Source organism: Ambystoma mexicanum, chromosome 5p (genome assembly GCF_040938575.1).
Source record: "Ambystoma mexicanum isolate Mex_15411 chromosome 5p, UKY_AmexF1_1, whole genome shotgun sequence".
NCBI classification, from domain to species: Eukaryota; Metazoa; Chordata; class Amphibia; order Caudata; family Ambystomatidae; genus Ambystoma; species Ambystoma mexicanum.
This window is the reverse complement of record NC_090930.1, coordinates 1,309,884,481-1,309,909,481: the sequence shown is the minus strand read 5'-3', so window position 1 is coordinate 1,309,909,481 and position 25,001 is coordinate 1,309,884,481. Positions and strand designations below refer to the sequence as shown.

The following is a 25,001-nucleotide window of genomic DNA, read 5'->3' as shown; positions in this document are numbered from 1 at the left end:
TCGTTATTTCCCCATTCAGGGAACACATCCCCATTCCCATTCGAGCCCCCATAGGGCTAAATGGGAATAGGGACCATGCTAACAACGGGCCAATTAATAATGGGTCTGTTGTTAGCATGCTGGTCCTTTAGCGGGTCCCGCTTAGGGCGCCTGGTAAAACCAGGCACCCTTAGCGGGACCCGCTAAAGGACCTCGTAATGCGGCGGTAAGGGATTGACAGCTCCGGCACCTTTACCGGCGCCGTTAACCCCTTACCGCCAACCTTGTAATGACTCCCATTGACAATGTGGCTCTCAGCCACAATGAATCCACCACCACAGGGAGGCATTCTTCATTGTGAGTTTCCACAGTCACAAGGTTTTTGGTCCATAAGGCCCTATAAGGCCCTGACACAATGAGGACTCGCCAGTCTCAGAATCTGTCATTGTGAGAACTGACGATTACAAGCTTTGGTTGTAAACTATTTGACTAGGGCATGGAGGGGAATGTTACATTGTACTGTCTGATTATGTATTTTGTACAAAACTGGGGTGAGAGCGAGTTACATCTTTTGAAGTCGCTCTTTGCTTAACACTGAGCCTGTTATTTAATTGGAATGGGAACCCCATTCGGATACAATGATATAAATAACACCTTGCACTTTCCTGTTTGGATTCAATGTATTTATCTGGATATAATGTTATAAATAGCACATTGCACTTTTCAAGTTTGAATTTTTAAGACCTCCCCTTCCCTTGAAACGTTACTTACCTGGTTTCAGGGATCTTGCTGGGCTTGTATGGCATTTAGCCTGCCTGCCACGTAAAGAACTACAACTCCCACAAAGCTTTGTAGTGCTCCTTGTCCCTTAAGGACCTTGTCAGGCACGTCAGCACCGGCGCGTAGAAGCCGGTTTGTGCCGGTTTGTGACTAGGTGAGTGAGCTACCAGCTTTTAATCTCCTCTTCTGGTTCACTTCTCTTTGCTATGTGCGTTATTACAGTGTCATCTCGTTGTGACCTCATCTCTTCCATTTAAAGAAATTGCAGAGCTAGATTATTAGCTGTTGAGGATGACCTCCCAAATATCTGTAACACAGCCGAAAATGTTAACAATATCTGCACTTCAGTATCTAGCAAATCTACCTTATCCACAGCATCTCTGCCGCTGGATCAGCCTATGGCCACTAATATTAAGTTACAAACACCCATTGATGCCACAATTGATTCTGGTACTGATATATCAATGGTAATCTCCACCACACATGCCATCAAATGCGCTTTACTTAACACGTGCTCTCTAGTTAAATATGTTACTGAAGTAGCTGACCTTATTTCTCAAACTAAAGTGGATTTTCTGGCTATTGAGGAGACATGGCTGCATGAGGCCCCCCCCCCCCGAGTACGCTTTACAACTGGCAGCACCACCCGGTTACTCATATTTACACTTGAATCGTACCAACAAGAGGGGAGGTGGTGTAGCTCTAATTTTTAAATCCAGCCTCAATTTTCATATATCAGATGCTCCGTTACTGGATCATTGTGAGGCCTTATTTTTTAAATTAAATATTGACCCTGTGACAACTTTGAGTACATTTTTGCAATATAGACCACTGATGACTATGCCCTTGTTTGAAGAGCAATTATATGCGTTTTTTCATAACGCCTCTAAACAGCATTCCTCTGTCTTGATTTTGGGTGATTTTAACCTATGGGCTAATGATCCTTCTGATCAAGAAGCAACATCTCTTCTTGAACTTTTCAAAACCTGGAATTTGTCCAACATGTTAAATTGCCTACCCACACTGGGGGGAACACCTTGGATTGGGTCCTGTCAAAAAATCTCCCATATAACTGTTGATAAATGCATTTGGTCTGATCATCATCTCCTGTCCTTTTAGATATATAATAAGGGCTATCTAAATGGTACCACTCAGCCCATTATGCCAACTTTATCTAGGAATCTTCGTAGTGACCCATGAAGCTTTTCATGTATTAGTTACTCCTCTACTTCCCTCTCCAGAAGACTTTACATGCCGTTTTAGACAGGCAGTAAACCAGGCTTTTGATATACTTGCTCCTCTGAAACTCTCACACCAGAAAAAGTCAATAACCTCCAACGTGCCTTTTTGCTCCTGAGGTTATTGAGTCCAGAGCATTCAAATGAAAACTGGAACGTACATGGCATAAACAGCCTACTGATCACTACCTCTCTGTTTACAAACAGGCTTCTAAAAGTTTTAAGATTTCGATCTTTAAGGCTAAGGAACCAAGTTTAAATACCAGTATCCTAGCAGCAAAATCAAGACCGAAGGAGCTGTTCTCTATTTTACCTGATGTAAAAGGAAGTACTGCTTCCACAACACCTATAGATAATAACTGGTGCCAACGCATCCCCGATGGCTTTACAGAGAAGACACAAAAACATCAGAAGACTATACAAGATCAAATTCATTTATTGCCTAACACAGATGACCCCATCGCTGATGTAGCTAGGGAACATGATTCTGAGTCAGCACTCTTTGCGTTTAAAGCAGTATCTGAAAAGGAAGTCCTGGTAGTAGTCCATACACTTAAACCTACCTCCTGTAAAGGGGGCATTTTCCCAGCTACTTTCTTTAAGGAGTTTATTTCGACCTTGGTACCCTGGGTTACCAGGTTCATAAATAGCTCTTTTCAAGAAGACTCTGTACCTGAAAACATTAAGGAGGCATGTGCCAATCTTTTGAACACTGTTGAAGAAGAAAAGCTTGATCCTGAAGAGGTCAGTAATTATCGACCCATCACCAACATTCCATTCATCTTGAAGATTCTTGATAAAATAGCATACATGCAATATCAAACGTTTGCTGAAGGTCAGGATATCCTTGCAGCTCAGCAATCTGGCTTTCGCCCAAATTACGGGACAGAGACGGCTTTTCTGGATCTAAAGTCGCATATCACTGGTATTATAGAGGATGGTAATGCAGCACTGCTCCTACTTCTGGATCTCTCTGCCGCCTTTGATTTGGTGGACCATCGTCTTTTGGCAGACAGACTTCTTCTGCCACATTATGGTTTAAATCTTTTCTGGGTCCAAGAAGCATGAATGTTGAAAATGGAAGCACGCATGCAAGCAGGATTGCTCTCACTTGTGGAGGCCGCCAGTGGTCTTGTCTATCGCTTTTGCTTTTTAATGTTTACTCAAGACACCTAAGTGATCTCTTGTCTACTCTTGGCGGGCATTTTACAAACTGCACTGATTACACCCAGATTGTAGTAAGGCTGTCTGGTGTATGCATTGATGATTCTGAGCAGATACATAATATCTTCATGGTAATACAAAAATGGATGCCACTGAATTCTTTGGCCTTGAATAACTCAAAAACTGAGCTTCCTATCCTAGGTACTCAACACAAGTTGAAAAAGCTTGATCCTAAATATGAGAATTTTGTAATAGCTCAACACACTCTTCCTGTTTCTAAATCAGTGAAGACCGTGGGAGTTTTTCTTGACACCGTTACCCTTTAACTGGCAGGTTAGTCACCTAAAATCCACATGCTACTATTACACACAGCTATTATGGCATATTTGTCCATTTTTAACGGATGTAAATCGAGCAATGATTGCAGCTGCCATTATAAACTCCAAACTGGATTATTGCAGTAGCTTACTGATAGGGACCTCACAGACCAATATTAAAAAACTCCAAGTTATTCAAAACGGCGCTGTACGCGCTGTCTGTGGCTTGAAGCATCAAGCACATGTCACTGAAGCTTGCAGGAGTTTACACTGGCTGCCAATTGCCAGAGGCTGCAATATAAAGGTCTAGTTTCAGTTTTAAAGTGCCTCCACAATGAGGCCCCCTCCTATAATAACCAGAATAACGAAGAATCCTATCAGACGCACTTTACGTTCCAATAACACTACTCGATTGAGTCAACCACGTACTCTCCTGAAGAAAATTGGTGGAGCCAGTTTTAATTCCTGGGCCCCTGCTTTGTGGGATATACTTCCCAAACATCTTGCTGACATCAATTTGACTGCTCTTTTCAAAAAACATTTGAAGACGTTCCTTTTTGATGATGAACTTGGTTAAATTACAAAAAACCTATCTTATTTGGCTCACCCCTTTCTGTGCCTGGGTTTTTCCCCTTTCATTGTCTATGTTTCTCATTGTGAGCGACCTGAGGACTACGGGTTATTGGCGCTATAGAAAAGAGCAGACAGATAGATAGATAGATAAATAGATAGATAGATAGATAGATAGATAGATAGATAGATAGATAGATAGATAGATAGAAATGTTTTATTTATGCTTTCCTCATATTGAGTTTTTCCTATTATGACAAAATGGTGTAGATACGTGTAATTGTATTTTCATGTATACCTGCATTTAATAATGTATTATTACACTGATTGTTTTGTGATTATGAAATGTTTGTGACATTACTTGTAATCTTTGACCGAAATAAAGTTAATTGAATCGAATTATAATCGGTTACAAACTTTTACTGCTGTGAGGCATCGGCCACAGAAAAGTCTGCACAGGCAGCCTTCTGCTATTGAAACACTCTGCCCCCTGCAATACTCCTGGAACACTTTGCCCTGAGTGATACTCTGCCCCTAGTGATGCTCTACCTGAATGATACTTTGTCCTCTGGAATATTATGCCCAGTGGGATATTCTGCCCATGCGATATTCTTGCGCCTTGAAACAGTCTTGCCCCAGGGATATTTCTGCCTGCCCTGGGTGGGATTTTTCTACCCCCTCTGATATTCTTGACACTGGGATTGTCCATCCCTTGGATGGTTTGCGCGCCTCGGACAGTTTTCCCCTGGGATCTCTACACCTGTGATATTGTCCCCTATTGTATTGCCCCCCTTCACTATGCCCCCACCACTCTCAATTGAATAGCCTGAACAAACACGACTCAAACAAATGTTGCCCACTGAGACGCCAATCAACAAGGAATAGTAAACAAGGAAAAAAACTCAACACTGATACAATCTGTGTGACTGCACATCACGAGATAAAAGACCTGCAGACAATCCACCTGAAAAGACCTGAACCACCACCCGAATTGGAAAAACAGACTCCCAGTCAAACAAGAAAACTACATCCAACCAGCAAGTCTGCATCACAAAAATCCCTTGTACCAGGAAAGACAGACACACAAGAAAAAGGTAAAAAAGAACAAACTGGAAGAATTAATACAAACCAGCTCACCTCACCATGCTAGAGAATCACACAACACCAAGTTACAACAAACATAAATGTTCTCTGGGAAGAAAGCCCCTTTGCCAGAAAAAAAACAAAATCACTCTACTTGTCACGCTACTCATAAACCTACTAGCTGCCTGAACTACCAACCACACACAAACACCTTAAGCACATGAGGAGGGTTGCCGAAAACACAATGAACAAACATGAAAGCCAGAGAAAAAGCACAGCTCAACATAGTGAACACAACACACCTTTCATCACAAAAAACTGGTGAGCCATAAAGAATCAACACTATCACACAGACAACTCTGAAGGAGACATCAACCCAAAACCTAGCAACAAATCCCAATGCAGAATCTAAAAGAAAAATGTACCAACACCAAATCAAATTACCAACGCCACCTTTAAAGGACAAACAAATCCCTGTAATCACAAGGATTCACTGCAACCTAGTCAACACTAGATCAATGTAAAAAATCTCTTCAGAGATATACGAACTCCAAAGCGATGTAGGAATAGGCATCCTGTTTCACACAGAAGCCTGTTTAACACATTTGAAGGTAGTTGCACATGAATCCCTATACAAAAACATTAAAATTAAGGCAAGCCAACAGAGAAGGAAAAAGAGGAGGAGGTCTTGACGCTGCATACACCTAAAGATGACAGCACCACCACCATTAAACATCAAATACTGTGAATCATCCCTCCATGCAGAGCTGGACCACCAGGCCAACCTTTCATTCCTACTCATCTACAGCCAGCTGACATACAACCCTTCTTTTATGGACACATGTGTAGATGCCATCACCAACATCTCCATAAAACATCATCACCTGATTATACTAGGAGAATTCAATATCTGGTTTGTTGAAGAAAACCCCAAATCGCATAATACATTGACAAATCAACTATCAACAATGCATCTAGAGCAATTGGTCATGAGAGTGAACCACACAGCATGGCACACCATTGAAGAAATCTTTTGCAAAATAAACCTGGCTACAACAGCACCCCTTCATGATCCATCTACCAATGCAAATACATGCTAGCCATCCTAATATTCCTCTAATTTAGAAAAGGAACTGGAAATTGATAAACACAATGGACTGAAACACACGACTGGAATCCACAAAACCACGATCACCCTCTTGGATTCATCCAACATCGAAGAAAGAACAGAGACAATGGAAAAATAAATCACAAAAACACTAGATAATTTTGCACCAGAAAAAAACATCCACCCCCTCGCTAAAGAAAAGAACAACAAGATGGTTCACACATCACCTCACAGAACTGAAGAAACTGAACAGGAAACTGGAACAAGAATTGAGGACAAACTACGATCAGTTAAACAAAAGTCATACCAAAGACAAATACGACTTTACAAAGTCAAAATCCTCAAAGTCAAAATCCTCAAAGCAAAACAAACTATACTACACAGAACATATCACAAAATCAAACAATACCTAGAAAGAAATGTTCAGCATCAGCAACGAGCTAAGATACCAGTAAGCCTGCAATACCGCTTCCACGCCCTCACAAAAACTATGCGATGACCTTAAAAACCATTTAAAAAACACAATCACAGGCACCCATCAAGACTATGCCCAAAAACACCAACAACATCCCTAACCAGTCAACAGCAGAACCAACCACAAGACTAAACAACTTCTCAGGAGGAGAGCCTTGTAGTCAAGCTTTTGTTTCATTAACCGCTGATTTGCAATCCTAGTCAGCGCGGCTCACAAAGACATTTCTTTCAGGACAGCAAGCTGCACAACTGTTTTCTTCAGTCTTCAGTGGTTGCCTTTGTTTCCTGAGTGAAGACGGCAGTGGTTTATCCCGGTGTCAGGTTTGCGGGTTGTTTAAGGAGTGGCGGCGAGTGGCAGTCCTGCAGGTTACTCCAGTTGCAGAGTCTGTCCTCACTGCCCTTTACTGTTGGAGGAGGAGCGTGTACAATCTACCTACAAGACCCTCTGCTGTACGCGGAGCGGATGTGGAGCGGACGCGGAGTGGCAGCGAGTGGCAGTCCTGCAGTCATGGCAGTCGAGGCTGTGAGGGCTGCCTTCGCTGTTAACTTCCCCCGAATGAGGAAAGGCGCAGGTTGCGCAATACACGCCCCCTCTTGGAATCTGATGGAGAGATGCCTTCAGAGCCCCCAAATAATCAAAGGTGTGCAATAGCGAAAAGCCCTAGAGGGAAAAAAGGTAGACCCACAAAGCTCGACCTATGCAAGTCGTCGAAGGATGTGTTAATAGAAGATCAACACAACACTCAACCTATAGTTCCTCAACAGACAGCCCAAGCCCAGAAAGATCCAACGAAGGGCCTCGAGAGCACTGACAGCACTGGAACTCCACCAACAATCTTGGTGAACCCCGAAAAGTCTCCCATTATGGACCGCTTACCTGGTACTCCCGGAAGGGGGATTGGGTCGGCGTTACCCAGTGGTGGCGCTCCGGGGGTCAAATTCTGGAGAGTCTGGTTTGCTCACGGGCCCTGAGAACGCCGTGGGCAGCACACCCGACGGTGTCAGTGAGGGCGGTGTTCGGCAAACCCAGGTAATCAGAGCTGAGGAAATGGGGGAGGGGCTGGGGGAGGCCGTCCCCGGCTCTCTCATTGCAGTCCAGGCCCTAGCTCACTGCGGCTCTGGTGATAGTCAGACGAGGCTGCACCCGGAGGAACTCCAATCGCCTTCCGAGAGCACGGCTATGGAGAACCAGCTGAGAGAAGAGAACCAAGGAGCTGACGCGGATGCTAAACAGTTAAGTTCGGCAGAACTAGAGGCAGTCGCAGCGGCTCTGCCGCACAACATAAATCCAAGGAAAAGACATAGACCCATCCTTTCTGCCCCACAGAACAGGACAAACATCCGCCGTGGAAAAAAAGAACTGTTAAAGAGGGGCCGTCCATTCGCTAACCAGACTCCTAGTGATACTACCGGCAGAGGGGACGTGCCCCTGCCTACGAAGAAGGGAAAAGAGAACAAACAAACACCTTCTCAGCCCTCGCTAATGAGTTTTTTTAAGGGCATTAATGCTGGTCGTTTTGCCCGCTGTGCTGAAATAACAGATATGGAAATCCTGGAAGCTATCAAGGACTATCGCCCGCTGTCCAAACACAGAAGGCTGGACCGACAAGCGACGTTTAATCCACCATTAACGCCTCCTCGCCTTATTTCTCATGACCTCCTCCCCAAAGAGACAAACAATTTGGGGGCCAAGGAGCAACAGATGCCTCTGAGTAAAAACGACTCATATTGCAGGCATGAGGGAGAGTTGTCAATTCAAGACCCTGAAAAAGAACCTGCGACTACAGCGACACATCCAGCTCAAAGTCCCGATCATGTCCGAGAGCCTCAAAAAGAAACTGTGACTACATTGACACATCCAGTTCAAAGTCCAGTCCATGCCCAAGAACAGATAGAAGATGAACATACCCTTCCTGACAGGGCTATCCAAACAGCAGGGGCAGATTCCACATTAACAGATGTTACATCTACAGACGAAGAACCCTCAGTGAATCCCATTCCAACTAAGCCACCTAGCCCGAATACGGCCCCACAAAACCTGTTGGGGAAAGGAAAGCCTGGAGCCACTTTAAGGAGATTTATGTGCGTTCTCCCACATTGGATTTCACGCTTATATCGGACCCAACCACCAGTGGTTCTGGCAACATCAGACGGGACAGAGTGGAAGAGGGTCCGTCCTTTTCCTGCCAGCGACCCCCACACAGAGGACTCTTCTTGGACAACTCTGTAAACACTCATCAGCAAAAACCATCGAGTGTTGCTCATCCACTTTTTCTTACACCCAGGAAGTCAACTACTCAAGGTTTACCACCTGTAAACGAGACTCCTTAAAAAAAAACGGATATCTTCCCCATTATGTCGGCTATGACAACAGCATTAGCTCCATTCACAAAACTTTATGAATCTATGAACGATACTTTAAAGGACCACACGACACTCCAGGAACTGATACATACAAAACTGATTTATCTTGAAGGCTACGTAATGGCACAGGTGGACCGTCAAAAACAGTCCAAAGACGAACCCCATCACAAGCTGCCAACGCAGACCCCAGATGGTACACCAGGCCCCCTGAACGACGGGCAGCCTGTGGCCAAACTCATGAACGATAAGGCTGAGAAAATAACATCACACATCGACCTAACTACTCCAAGTGAGCAGACAGTCCATTTAAAGTCAACGGTCCCACCACCAACTAAAAAGACCGTAACTGGGGCAGAAGACTGCAGAAGTACGGAAGTGCTTCTAATTATAGACGAGACCGCAGACTTACACCCTGAGAACTCGGATCACCCCTTTCAGATTTTCACAAAAAAGGCCCTCCAACCAGAAAGAGCCTCAACAACAGGAAAGAAAGCTTCCATAACCAAGAAACCTCAAACTGTGTCAACCAGTCTTAAAAAGAAAACAACAGAAGTCCAACCACCAACCGTATGTTTACCTATTAGTAATCCAGGTAAACATCTAACAACATGTGGAGAGCAAAATAAAGTCTCACAATCACCTAAATCGTTAGATGATTTTATGGAAAACGAAAGCCTTATGAACATCAGTCAGCTCCTAGAGGATATAGTCCTGCTAGGCCCCTCAAGCAAGACGCAATCTTCACCGGAACGCAAAGTGACATTTGGTGCCTTTCCAGATAGTCCATCACGGAGTACACCTGAAGACAACTTGGCCCAAACCTCCCCATTTCTGACGCTAGAAGAGCGTTGCAAAAACACAATAAGAGGAGGTACGGCCGACAAAGAAGGAGGGAAAATGGAAAAAGCTTTCGGCAAACCGCAACAACCTCCAACGAAAAGGCCTTCACGATCTCCAACTCGGGTAAATTCAGTGGAGAGAGCTTTACCGGCTAGACACAGCTCAAAAAACGCTCAGAGAAACCCCTAACCATGAGAAGGAGACAAGGCGTTCGTCAACCAACTTACATTCTCGCAAGAGGCCTGGCCATAAGCATCGATATCGATCGCAAACAGAAAAATATCACAGAGTAATAAAACCAATGCCGGAATGGAGGTGGCACCTAAAATTAGAACAAATCAAAGAAAATCATGATGATGTGATTCTAAATAGAAGATCCGTGCTAACCCTGTTCCACTATGTTCCCAATCTGAGGGCAATAACAACTGAAGACCTGAAGATAGTGGACCCAAGCCATAAAAATGGCAGAGCATTAACTTACCTGTATGCTTCATCTAAAACGGCCAAAGAGTTACTAAGCAAAGAGGCAGACGAATTGCTTAGATTGGGATATGATCTCACGGAACTGAAAGAAAATAGACAAACTTCTTAATCTGAAACACGAGTCGTATCACCCTCAAATCCCTCACGGTCTCATCAAGTAAACAGGGAAGCGAGAAAGACTCAAAAGAGGCACACGAGAGAATTAGAAAAGCCAGATGTAAGAGCAAACAAGGCCACTACACACAGGCAAAGGAAATACCCACAACCCCTCTTGTCCTAGAAAAAACCATCAGACAAGAAGTCCAACTCGCTCCTTCTGACAAAAAGACCAGAATAAAATCTCTGTCTGTCTCGGTCTCTGGGCCTGGCTGCCTAAAGCCCTTATAGCAACAAAAAAAACAAATAGCAATACAAGCCTTGACTCCACGGCAAGAGGGATCTTCGAACACCTACATCGCATAACATAAGACTTGGTTCCTGGAACACCAGGGGCTTCCAGCATTTAACAGTTACAGGAGATGTCAACCTGGGTGACTTTGACATCTTATGTCTACAAGAAACATGGCTCGTGAAACAACCTTCACTGGATGGCTATGAAATAATCCTGGCACCGGCGAAAAAGAGCATAAGGGGGCGCCCATCATCGGGACTATTAATGCAATCCTTATAGGCCATGGTTTAAAGCTGATGAAAGTATTGACGGCTAACCAGTCTTTGCTAACAGTTCTCCTAACATGGATGCATACACAGGATATTGATTTGGAAACTCAAGTTACGACTATGGCCATTTTAAATACTTATTGGAATCTGGCAAAAATCGAACCCGGTACCTTTTTGAAGGAACTTGAAGCAGCCATTGATGAAATTCTGGTGGTCCATCAAGTATCAAACCTATTAATATGCGTAGATCTAAACTCAACAGCTCCCCTGCAAAAACCCAAAAGAAGCCTCATGCCAGCTGACCACAGAGGGGTACTGTGGCACAAACTAATGAACTCTAGAAAGCTGCAAAATCTTGATATGGTTTTTCCCAACCCGGATCGTCCACCAACATGATCAAATGGTACGACTGAATCTACAATCGACCATATATTCACCTCGAGACCTTTCTTGGACCTGATTACATCCTTCGAGGTAATCCAAACTAAGGCTAGTGACCATAACCTCTTAGCCATTACTTGGAAGAGCTTGATTGACCCCGTGGAGAAACTGGATTTCCAGTTAGAACTGAATACGCAAGGAAATAGAATTCGACTTTCAGCAAAAGATATCAACGATTTGACGATTAATTATAAAAATCTTAAATCCGAGAACCAGCCCAACAAGACCGACTATGGCCCACTGTTAACAGCGTACAAAAAGCCCTGCTTAAAGACGCACTCACAGCCTGAGTCTAAAAGCCATACTTACGACACGATGGTAGTCGAAAAACAACGGACCTATCGTAAAGCTTTGAGAAACGCACTAAAGTTAAACAGTGATAAAGTGGAAAAGGCCAGGCGTGACGCTGAAATTACATACCGTGCATGGCTACGAACCCATCGATTGAACTTATACCAACAAGACTCAGAAGCAATTATCAAATCCATCTGCACAAAGAACCCGAGAGAATTTTGGTCGCTGTTAAACTCTACATCATCGAATAAGACTAGCAGCATCCAAAAAACAATCGGTGAAAGTTCTTGGAGAAAATACATTGAGGAAACTTTCAAACTTCCGTCTGACAGCCAAACACCTAAACCCTTGGAAAGCACCAGCATTTGGGATAAACTAGACGACAAAGAAGAAATCTATGAGCTAATAACCACCCTGAAAAATTCTAGAGCTCCTGGCTTGGAGGGTATTACCAACATCGATTTGGAAACCTACCCTGCCGCGTGGACAACATTTATCAGCAGCAAAGTCTTCGCAAGATGTGCGGAGTCTAAATCGATACCAGTATCGTGGACGTCTGCCACCATTATCCCCATTTACAAAAAAGGAGATCCCAACAACCCTCTAAATTATCGACCAATTGCCTTGCTTGAACCAATTGGAAAGATCTACGGCTCATTACTACTGAGAAGATTTCAATCTTGGGCCAGTGAGGCCCCATGCAATGACCACTTTCAATCAGGGTTCAAGAAAGGTATGGGCGCCACTGCCAACATCTTGACGCTTAGTGTGCTCAAAAGTAGAACGATGGAAGGGGGTCCTGGGCTATACTTGGCGCTCATAGACTTCACCCAAGCTTTCGACAGAGTTGACAGGTCACTCCTATGGAACAAACTCGAAGCTTGGTCCTGCCCAACCTATCAAAGCCCTCCACACGAACACTACTGTTAGAGTCTGACTAAACTGTAAAGGCACTCTTTCGTCATCCATTGCGACAAATAGAGGAGTCAAGCAAGGGTGCCCACTGGCCCCATCAATCTTCCTGGCATACATTGGAGACTATCAGCTGTCAGAAGCATCAGTTAGATCGTTCCTTCCAAATTTAGGATGCTAGCTACCAAAGGCAAAGCTATTGACCAAAAGTTCGGTCGGTTTTCAACGATCCCAGCCTTAAACTTTTATAAATCAAAAGCAGTACCCTCTATAACTTAAGGAGTGGAACCCATGTTGCAGTTACCGTCCGTCATCTGGCCAAAGCTGGAAGGTTACTACTGGAGAACCGTGCTTGGGCTACCCTCTTCTACGCCTGTTGCCTCAATCCGTAGAGAACTGAGCTTACTGTCCTTACAAGGGACAATGAACTGCAACTCCTTAAGACTCTACAGAAAATGTCTACTACCCACAAGCCCTATTCTTTACAAACTAATAAAATCCGAGCTGGAAACGGGCACAAATAGGATGCTACAAACTTGGAGGAATGATATGCTCGTACTACTCAAATCAATTGAGAGTGAGGAAGAAGAACTGCTCTTAAATCCGTCAAAGATTCAGAGGAAAATTAAAGAGCTAGACTGGATACAGACCCTGGACAAAGCTTCAGAAAACAAATTAACTCATCACCTACCGCCTAAAAAACTGAACGAACTTCAGGGCTACATAAAACAATTTCCGAGCAGACAAGCTAGAAATGGCCTCCTAAGAGCAAGGCTCAACCTGCTTCCAAAGAATGAAATCAAAGCTATTAGAGGACTCTCAGATACTAGCAATTGTAGACTCTGTCACAACCCAAATGAAAAGGAAACAATACGGCATCTTCTCCTCAGCTGCATGGAAACAGAAAAACTTAGGACCCACTATATGCAATATTTTGCATCTGATCCATCGCTGGAGCCGGAACTCTGCTGGTGGTCAAGGATGATCAGCGGTGATAGGCCGACGTGGCAAATGGCAACAACAAAAATTCTCCAACATGTGCTGAGTCACCTTGAAACCATCCTTGAATAAGGGCTCAAAAAAAAACGTATTCCACCAACAAAAAAAATCAAAGGGCCGCAGGTCAGCTGAAAACGCCAGCTAATCCGTGAAAATTAAATAAACTTGAAAGGCAACCTACTACTGTAGGTAATGTTTTGTAAAAATCATTTATTTGATTAAAACAAATAAAAGAAAAAAAAATAAACAACTTCTCATCAATTTCAACAGATATATTTGACAGACTTGTGAACAAAAGCAACATAGCAGACTAACAGCAGACCCTTGCCCACCAGACATGTACAAGACTGTCCTCACCCAAAAATCACCTGAAAATAATTCCACATCCTCTTTAACCATTCACTCACAACATGAAATGTACCACAAAGCTACCAATCATCATATATAAAATCACACCTTAAAGACCCCTTGGGAAACACAAAAGACCTAACCAACTACTGACCGATATCAAACATCCCATACCTGGCCAAATTCCTAGAAATCTACGTACACAAACAAGTGCTGGAACAAGTTGAAAACAATATACAAGACCAGGCACAAATGGGTTTTAGACTCATGAGAGGAACACAAACAGCACTACCATCCATATGGGATGATCTAAAAAACCAGTGCTGACAACAACACCACCCCAGCATTAATACTCCTTGACCTATCAGCAGCCTCTGACATAGTCCACCGTGAAAACCCTCATCAAAAGACTCTGAGAAATAGGAATCAGCAACAAGGCTTTACTATGACTAAAATCCTTTCTGACAGAAAGAACAGAAACAACATGGCTAACCACCTTCAATTCAGCAATATGCACAACATCATGCAAAGTTTCACAAGGCTCATCACACTCGCCGCTGCTCTTCAACATCTGTATGACACCACTCAATCTTATCAAAAGACATGGACACACCTGCTACAACTATGCAGAGGACCCACAAATCATCTATAAAATCAACACTACTGGAGAACCAGACCTAACCCTCATCAACTGGCTCACACAAAATAAATGAATGGATGAGCACCAACCGCTTTTAGATCAATCCGGACACAACAGAAGCAATGATCACTCCAAACAGCTCATCAAACCAACACCAGATTCTATGGTGTGAAGGATTCTAACTGGGCATCACACACCGGACCAGGACCTTCGTCCTCAGCCTTAGATGTAGCACGCAATTAGAATGCTTTTTCTTTAATTTCAACGAATTCGAATGGAGGTAGTCATAGCGCTATTTGCGCCATGACTGCCTCCCATACCGGTACCGACTCCGGTTTGGTGAAAGGGGGACTTACCAGTCCAGTCCGACCTTGGCGGGACCGGTAAGTCCCCATTCACCAAACCATTCCCCATTCCCATTTGAGCCCTAATAAGGCTCAATGGGAATGGGGAAGTAGCTAATAACGGTACCGCAAATTGCGGTACCGTTATTGGCTGTGATTTCCCTTAACAGGTCCCGTCCATAACGCCTGGTCAGACCGGGCATTAAGGAAGGGACCCGCTAAGGGAACTCGTAGTAGGGCGCAAAGGGTTTACCGGCACCAGTGTCCTTACCGGTGCCGGTAATTCCTTTGCGCCCAACTCGGAATGAGGCACAGTGCAGTCAAATCACACATGGAAAAGTTGCATTTTTTCTAGTTTGCAGTTGTAAATGTCACATACGTTTTTTCAGAAAAATGGGTGAAATACTCTGAAATGGAATGTGGTTTTTGGGCTGGGGGATAGAGGCACATCACAGGGACAATATAGAAGTGAAAGGATGGCTATAGCTGAATAATTGAATGCGATTTTCAAGGTGGAATGAGGTTCGATTTTAGGAAAATAAAGCAGTTAAAAACGAAAATCAGTTTGGAAGGAAAGGAAAAGTTTTACTTGCATGAGATTTAATGGCTAGAAAAGAGGAACACCACCCTTGATTTATAAAAGTTACGCTGCAGTTGTAACCCTTCATGCAGTGTAACCCTTTTCTTTAGGGAAAATTAATTTATTCAATCAAAATATTGCTAAAGAGTTACAAGATGGGGTGAATGAGAGAGTGGCACTAACACTAGAAAAACAAGGAGAGGGTGCACAGAGAATTAGAACAGTTAAGACAAGTTATCAGGGTATGGATAGGATTACTTAGAAAATACGGTAAAGAAAAGGGGTCAAGATGGGGTATTCTATGTGTTTTTATGGGATGGGGAAATACAATCAGCACTGTAGTTTGGAATTTGGGACAGCTATTTGAATTCTGTACTCAAAAGGTTCTTGTCACCGGATTGCAGGCTCCCCTTGCAAAAGACAGCTGGCCAAAGGTCTGGTCACTGCACAGCGACGCCTCATCTAGTTGGGGCGGGTAAGCAGGGCAAGCAGGCGGCACTGGGGAATCCCAAAGTGGGCTCAGCCACATTTCCCCTTTCTCCTTGAAGTTAGTGGGATTTTGTTATGGGGTTTTAGTGCTGAAGGGTGGTTCTGCCTGGATAGGAAGACCTGGGTCAACTATCCCTTTTCTGGCAGTGGGGTCTAGAATTTTTCAGAGTGAAGGTGGAATATCTGGATACGCAGGCGCTGGAAAATTCAGAAGAGAGTGTCCAGAGTTTTGTCAGGCTCCCTTATTTATAAGGCATGGTGACATCATAGGATTATATGGTGGGCAGGCTTAAGCTAGGCATGCCTCTAACAACTGGATTGGACATGGGTGATCGTTACCGCCTTCCTGTCAGCTGGTTGGGCTTTTAGAGACATGACATCAGCTTTATCATGTGGGTTTACAATGTCAAGAACCTCCCACAGTTAATTTTGCCCCAACCCAGTTTTAACATAAATGACACATTTTTACAGTTGTGGCATCTTAACAAATTACATAGGCGGATTACATATTTTACGCAGAGCATGCAGTCCAATTCTCACATTTGTAGGATTTTGTTTCACCCGTCTAATATTTGTTTTGCAATTTTCAGTGATAAATATTCAACTTCAAATTCTATAACTTTATACATGGATATAGATTATCATAAGGCATGTAAGTATTGAATTTCACAGTGGCATCATGTACACTTTCCTCAGACTGTCTAATTATCTGCCATTTCTATTCCCAATATGGCAATGAAGGCTACCACGTCTTAAATTAAAAACCACAACATTATATTTAAATTGTTAACTTTTTACATTCCTGTGAAGTCCTGTTGCACAGATAAAAGGTCTTATATGTTTATTAATAAAATAGTTTTTAGAGCCAAAATGGTCAGCATTGTTCACCATATAAGGGCATAGCTTACAAGGCTGCTCTTGAGTTGGCTTTGAAGCTCCCAGTAGAAGTTGTGGGGACATGTGATTTCCTACTTCACATGTCCGTGTCCTAGAATCTCTATTGTAAGCGGCCTCAGCACAGACAAAAGTCTAATGCGCCTGTGATATGCGGCCTTCTGGCCCATTCAAAGTTTTCAAAGGTGGCAATTGGCACACATGTGTCCTAGAATCTATTGTGGCTCCTTCTGTTGCTAGCACACCCCCCACCCCCCAGCAGAAAACCTGTTTGGGCAGATTTCCCCAGTGTAGCCAATGCCATTATTACTTGATTTTGTTTTGTTTTGTTTTGCATCAAAAGCAAGCCCATGGAATAAAACATTCCATATGTGTTTTCCAGCCCAAACCCCTTTACATTGCTAGGCCAGGACAGGGTCTTATCCAACATACACTTTTAAAACATGTATTTTTCTTATTTGCAAAAGTACATTTAAACACGTAATGAAGCCTGCTGGCATGTTCCTTTCAAAAGGTTGCATCTGAATTTCCCACATTTTTCTGCAGCCCCAGTCAGTTTCTCTTTTGCAGCAATATGTCTAAGACACAGATCCACTGATTTTTTTTTTTGCAGCATTGATTTTTGACATTTTGTAACTCGAAAGTCAAACGTTTTCCCATGTGGCTGAAAGTAAGCTTCTTTTGATTTCTCAAATTTGGCCTGACATGGCATGTCATTCAGGGATAAGGCTCTCTTCTGCTGGAGCACAATCTGGATATGGGTGGGTATGTCAGGGTCTCACTTATAAAAGTAGTGTGTTGATGAACAGGTGAAAATAGCATCAGGGCAGCATCCTTTTTCATGTAACATATTCCCTTTTCAATGGGAAGCAATCAGCAGAGCAGCGCTGCTTTTCAATTAATTTCTTTGGTGCACACAAGAACCCACACTGGCACCTTTCTCGGTGTGTTCCCTGTGCCAACTCGCCCAATAGGTGTTTGGCAAGATGGTGCAGCCATCCTTTTGCAGCTGCAAAACACAGTTTTGATGCAATGGTGCTCCAAGGAGCCAGCACAGCCATTTTGCTGCCGACTGCTGAAGTGCAGCTTGATCAAGGATGGGAATTCTGCTGAGTAGGTCAATGTACCCCACAATGGCCCGTTGAAAAGGGAAACTGACTGGAAACTTACAAAGTAGTTAAAAATCTTATACTATTAATGGACAACGACTTAACTCTCAAACTACAAGTCAACACAGTAGTAAAGAAGTGCTTCTTTCATCTTTGCACAATGAAGTGGATATTACCTTTCCTCACCTTCGCACATAGAACACCCACCGTTATCTAGCTCTTCATGTCAAGAATAGACTACGCCAAAAGCATATATCTCGGAATGCCAGACAACCGCACCAAAAGAATACAGCGAATACAGAAAATAGAGCAAAATTACTCCTCAGATTCAGAGAGAACACATCATAGTAGCACTGAGAACCCTACTGTCATGCAAAGGAGTACCCTCCCGAGCCTCCTCCTCACCTTGCTCCTTGGGGATGCTGTTCCTTGAGTCAATAGTCTTCTTCTTGCTTGTTCTTCTTGGACCGGGTTCCTCTTCTTCCTTAGGCTTCCGTTTCTTCTATTTGTGCAAATAGGGTCCAGCTTCCCTAGAGGCCACCCTGACCGGATTGGGAACCTGGACAAGGGGAACTCCAGGGAGCCGATCCTTGAACCCAGGGAAAAAGCTGAAGGCACTAAAAAACCCTGGTAGATGGTAGAGATAGCAGCAGCAGATCGGGTAGGAGTAGATGCCGGTAAGTCTTGCACCGATCCCAGATGAACAGTACCCACGTCCGCAGCTTCCTTACTAAATCAAGAAGGTACTTGGTCGGCTATAAAGGCAGGTGCTCTTCATACGGGAAGACAGGAGGATATGACAATGTCCCAAGAGTGTGTTCCATCAAGGGAGGATGGTTTAGGAAAGATGGAAACAAGAATCAAGCAGAAGGAAGGCAGCAGCAGAGAGAAACAGATAAGGTAAGTGCTAACATAAGAAGAGGTGAGTGAGATAAGAATAGCAGAGAAGGAATAGAAGCTACTACAGAAGGATGAAAGAAGCTTGAGGTACGGATCACAGGAGTGAGCTGTAACTGTTAAGTCAATCTGGGGCAGACCTCAGTAAGAAGCACAAGATGGTCCGAGAATAGTAGCAGCGCAGGGGAGACCAAGCTAGAGATATTCAGGCTACATAACGTCATAGAATGAACGGCGCGAGGAGCGCAGATCAAAGGGCAGAAAAAGGAGCACAGGGGCGCTGAGTGAAAGCAGTAAGAGGAGAAGAAGCACGGGAGGCAAAATGATATGAAAGTGAAAGTAACTAGAAGGATAGAAACTAGCAAGCTTACGGAAATGTAGAAAAGGTACCGAGGAGGACGAGAGGAGAGAAGCAGTTGAAAGCAACATGAGTAGAATAGGAACCCGGAAACACAGGAAGGGCAAAAACTGGAGAGACACGGAGACGCGGATAGGCAGGTAATTCTGTGAAAACACAGCGGCGAAGTCCAGGAAGTGACGGATGCAACGCACCGTTCCTAGGTAATGGTGCGTTGATAAACAGTGAGCGGCCATGTTACTTGAGGACTAGACCACACTGTTAAAGGCGTCCTGTCTGCAATCTCCACCGGTGCCACATCTTCCAAGGGCAGTGCCTGACACCTACACTGGCTACCATTTAAAAAATAATTTCTTTAAAACGCTCTGCAAAACCCACACAGCAACCCACGGCCAAGGAGCAGGCTTCATACAGGAAAAAATCTCCATCTACAAACCAAACCGAACACTGATATCCAGCAACGACATTCACCTCGAACTGAAGCAATACTGAAAGTTGAAATTTTGTGGATCAGCATTCTTCTGCATCTTTGCTAAACCTTGGAACTCTCTCCCGAAGGAAATACAAATAACAGAGGAATATCTAAAATTCTGAAAATTACCAAAAATATGGCTGGTTAACTCACCAAACTAAACAGCAAATACCTTCGAAGAGAAACAGCCAACCATAACAGAAGGAGAGATGCTGAAAACCAAAACAACCGAAACCTATTGAACAGAAAAAGGGATACCCAATGAAAGAAAGCAGGTTAATGCAAACCACCATACGAGGATATGAAACCAGCCAAGCCAACTCAACCATGACAGAGAAGTGCAAAGAGCACTCACCATTAGCTCTACTAAAGAATGTCCAGTATCCAAAATACTCACCCACAACCACCAAACTAAAACAAACGTATACGTCTGCCACAGCAGAAACTTGAAATCACCACATTCTGCACATACTCTACAAAACCCAACTAAACCCAAAACCCTACAGAAAAATTAAACCACAGACACACAAACCACCCCATACACACTCATACACCAAAACACTGTTAAACCGTTACCAACTATCAGCAAACCCAGCAGGCAGTGACCGTATTTTCCCGAACTTCAGCTACCAATGTCACAACAAAGCTGTCTTGCGCTCTCCCTCTGAATCCGACTAACTAACCCTCCTGAGCCCTCCTTCCTGCCAGAGTGCTTGGAGACCATGAAAATGGCAGCTACGCGTGGCATAAATCGCAATAAAATAAAATAACTTTCCTTTTATTTACAAGGAGATTCTTATTGATTACCCAACATCCCAATACATATGTTTGTATTTCTATAACCTTCTACTTGCACAGCCTGGGTGTTGTTGTGCATGTATCTTGGCTTCCGGGTGCATGTTGTTTCATACATATGTATTCACTGTGTGATCTTTTCCCTTGTGCTATCCTCTTCCTTTTGTCTCCTCATAGCATAAAAAGAAGTGTAGTAAACTCATTTATTTTTGTGTTACGCAGTAAATCTAGTACAAACAAACTTGAATACATTGTTACCCTAGTGCACATTTCTTGATTGCGTGTTATCGAATCAAAAAACTGGTGCTAAGCGCATTTGCTCCGTTTTTATCACTGGTGCACCCAGGAAGGCTTGGATGGGCAATAGAGACTAGATAATCTACCCATTGCACCATGCTAAACATGAGCTAATGCACTTAGCACCAGTTTTGCTGCTTAGAAAATACAAAAGCTAGGTAACAGGGTTTGCCACTATCAGTATTATCTAGCAACGTTTACACTAGGGTAAACATTCATCCAACTGATGTTTCTACTATGTTCATAACATAAAAAGAAATGTGTTTACTACATTTAAATTCATGGTACACAAAAAACATAGTACACAAAACACTGATCTTAATGTTTTCCTTAGTGAATATGTTTTTAAATACAATCCATTGGGGCTAAATCTGCTTGCTCCAGAGTGTCTGATCTATGTAGAGATAATAGCATTACATTAATTTGCCTCATACTCTGGCCTGTGGAAGTGACATTTCAGCCAGGCAAACACTTTGGCTTTAAAAGTGCAGGCATAAAAGGCACCAACCTTCAGCACTACATGTCTTTGCAACATTCCACATCAAGATTTCCAGATTCCAAAGAAGGACCCTTCCAGAGCCCAGATTATCTATGTCTGCTCCAATCCATATTAATAGAATTTTTTTTCAGTAGGACAAAAAAATATCACACTGGGCCTCACTACAAAGTCGCTGCTGAAGGAAAAAACTGGTGGCTGCCATTTTTTGGGGAGATAACTAAAGACTGCTGTTTTTACCACAGTGCTGAACTACAGACTTGACCCTAAAGTGGAGGACATTCCTCCAGCATCATGCTGGAGGCAAATCTGCCACTTTAAGGTAAAAAAAAATCAGTGGAATATTTGCAGCAGAATTGCCACTTGTGGTAATTCTCCCGATATCCCCAGGGAGTCCTATGGATTCCAAAATGGGGATTAACACCATCCAACCACCACCTGTAATCCCGTGATAAACCCACGGCACCAAGTGGTGGTAAATCTAAGTGAGTTTGGCAGCAATTCAGCAAATTTACTGGAGAATTACCATCAAACCCGTATTTAAACCCTCTGTTTTTTACTGTTTGCTGCATGACATAAAACATTTAGTGAACACATTTCTTGTTATGTTATACACAAACATGGTACAAACAGACTATACTTCAAATTTGCCCTAGTACAAACATGTATAGATCAAATGGGTTTGGACAAAACCTGTCTGTTCAGTGCTGTATTACCTATGCAGCAAAACTGGTGCTGAGTGTATTTGATGAATTTTTAACACTCGTCCAAATGTTGCTTGCGCTGGTCCCAGCACTTTGTTGGGTGTACACTGTTCCTGCTGATCATCGGTACGTTTTGTTAAATATAAGGAAGAGTAGAGGAGCTCAACTCCATAGAGAGCAGTCTAGTAAGCGTAGTAGTATCGGTTATACACTAATTGTCCCCATTCAACCGACTGATAAGTTTTGACAGGTGCCTGGGTCCGCAGGGGGTGGTTGTTGGCTATGTGTCAGTGGGCCATAAATGAATTTAATTGGTCCACTGGCAAATAGTTTTGTTGGTGGAGTTGTAGTGGTCTGTACGATAATGGTCCTGAGCCTTGCAAACTGTGTATTATCGTTCTGTATAATCATTTCATTATTTTGTTTAAAAATATAATTATTTCTCATACAATGCCGTGAGATAAGGCATTGCGCTTATATTGGCACCGTGCCTAGGACACATACATGTTCATTGGAGCAGGGTCAAAAAGTGTTGATTTTATATTTTTTACATTTCTGAAAAGGTCTGTAGGATTTATAGATAAAAATAAAGTAAACACATGTATTTCTATTCAACAAAATGAGACTGGGGGCTGATATAAAACAGACCTTTTATTTTTCAGAAAACTTATAGGGTGTTTTATTATAACCAAAACCACACTTTGTCAATTGGGGGACTGGGGGAAGTCTGACTGGAAAGGTAAAAAAACGGATTTTAAAAACGTGTAAGTGGTGCTGTGAGCTGACTGTTTGCAGGCATTGTGCTCTGACAAAGCGGGTTGATTTCTTTTTGAGACAGCATTGGGGGTCTTGCTCTCTCTTTTTGGGGCAATCCCTTAACATTCCTCTTTGTCCATCGAGCAGTTGGAATCTTCTTTGCCAGGTTTCTCCTTCTTCTAGAAGTTATTTCCATTGTCTCTTTCACTTCTGGCTGCTTGGATCCAAGGGCTAGGGTTCAAATGACTGGGTGACCAGATCCTGTAAACCGCATCAGTAAAGGAAGAGTTATACTCCGAGTTTTGTCTCTCCTGAACAGTATTTTCATAAACCATGGGCCTCATTACAATACCGGCACCGCCTTGGCGGAAAGGGGATTTACCGCCCCATTCCAAGGTTGGAGGGGCGGTAAATCCCCTTTCCGCCATTGCCCTTCCCCATTCCCATTTCTGCCCCATAGGGCTCTATGGGAATGGGGAAGGCGCTAATTACGGCACCGCAATTTTGCGGTGCCGTAATTAGCTCCGAGGTCCCTTAGCGGGTTGGATTTTAACGCCTGCAAAAAGCAGGCGTTAAATCCCCCAACCCGCAAAGGGACCTCGTAGTAAGGCGGTAGGGATTTACCGGTACCGGTATTTTACCGGTAACGGTAAATCCCTACCGCCATCCGTGTAATGAGGCCCCATGTCTGTGAGAACTTAGGTCTAGGCCCATGGTGCATGCATTATTTTTGGGTACAGACTTTTATGTATCAAGAAAGGTTTGGGAAAATGCCTCTCTGTCCCCTAAAGTTAAGATGGGTTTCCCCACCTCAAAGAAAACTAGGGAAATTGTCACAATGTCCAAAAAGTGCAAAGTCTGTTGCTGTCGCGTCTCAAAAGCCTACCTCTGTCCCTAACACTAATAACTTAAATCAACTATGCAAGGCCAAAGTAAAATGTTCATGGTAGTTCCAAGCAACAGAAAAATTACCAGTCTCTCGGGTTAATCAAAACTGATGAAAAAAACAATGTTTACAAATATCAGACTCCATGGCTAGGGTCATGCTCCTTTCCCACTAGATTGCTTCTTATTCTACTTTCCTTCCTTTTGGGCTTCTGAGCCTGTATCCTTTTGGATAAATGTCAATAATCAACTCACAAGGATATGCTTCTCGGATTCACAATTATTTATCCCACCAACTTGGCAGACTTCCCCACTGTGATGCTGGAAATGCATCAGAGGGACAGGGCCTCTGAATACTTGTCCTTTATTGCTTTTGTCATGTATGTTCTGTCTTGTTTTCTGTGCAGGAGCTGAAGTGGAACTCCTGGCAGTGCAGCACTTCCTGTATTTGGTTTGGTGAACAGACCCTTGGAATACCCTTATGGCACCCATGGGTTGGAGTACACCCCTGTACTCCTAGTGTATGTTTTTGGGGCACATGTGTGTGACCCACAGAGCAGGGTTCGGGCTGGTGACCGCTCCGTGTTGAATTGACAGGTGCCCTGCAAATCCTCCATTTTGGGATGTCCAGGCCCTGCCATTGGAATCAGGGATTTCCTGATAGGAAACAAGATTGCTTCTGTGGCCTCTTGCTTTCTATCGCCTATTACCTTACTTTTCCCAAAGTCCCGGGAAGCCCTGACTCTGTCCCTTCCCCCTGACTGACTGTTGGGTGGAAGTTCCATGCATGGTGTTGTGGGGAAGTCCAGGCCAGACCGGCTGGAGCCTTCACAATGACTGGATGTTTGTAGGTATGCCCGTGGGGTGGGACCTGGGTAAATGGAGTGTGTGACGAATACCAGAATAGCATTTCATGTTATGGCTGTCTAGTATCTGGTGGTTTACACAATAACTGAGACAGCCCTGTCCAAAACTGGTATGAATGCAGTGTGTAGTGCTGAATGGCAGAGTGCTTATCCGAATCCACATTCTGTGTTGTGAGTGTCTGGATGGAGAAGAATGGCCTGAATGCACCGTGCGCCTGATTGGCTCCCTGACTGCCTGAATGCCCTTCTGAGTGATTGGTTGACTGAGTGTGACCCAGCAGAGTGAATGGGAGATCAACAGTATATCTGGGGGCCTCTCACTGCAAGAAATCGTTCAGAAGCTGAAGTTGAAACTGATGCTTAAC

At 43.5% G+C, this 25,001-nt stretch overlaps 1 pseudogene; it reads left to right on the top strand.

Moving 5' to 3' along the window:
• Positions 1-18,912: 18,912 nt before the first annotated feature.
• Positions 18,913-25,001, top strand: part of LOC138480650 (bone morphogenetic protein 7-like) — a 47,925-nt pseudogene continuing 41,836 nt past the window's right edge.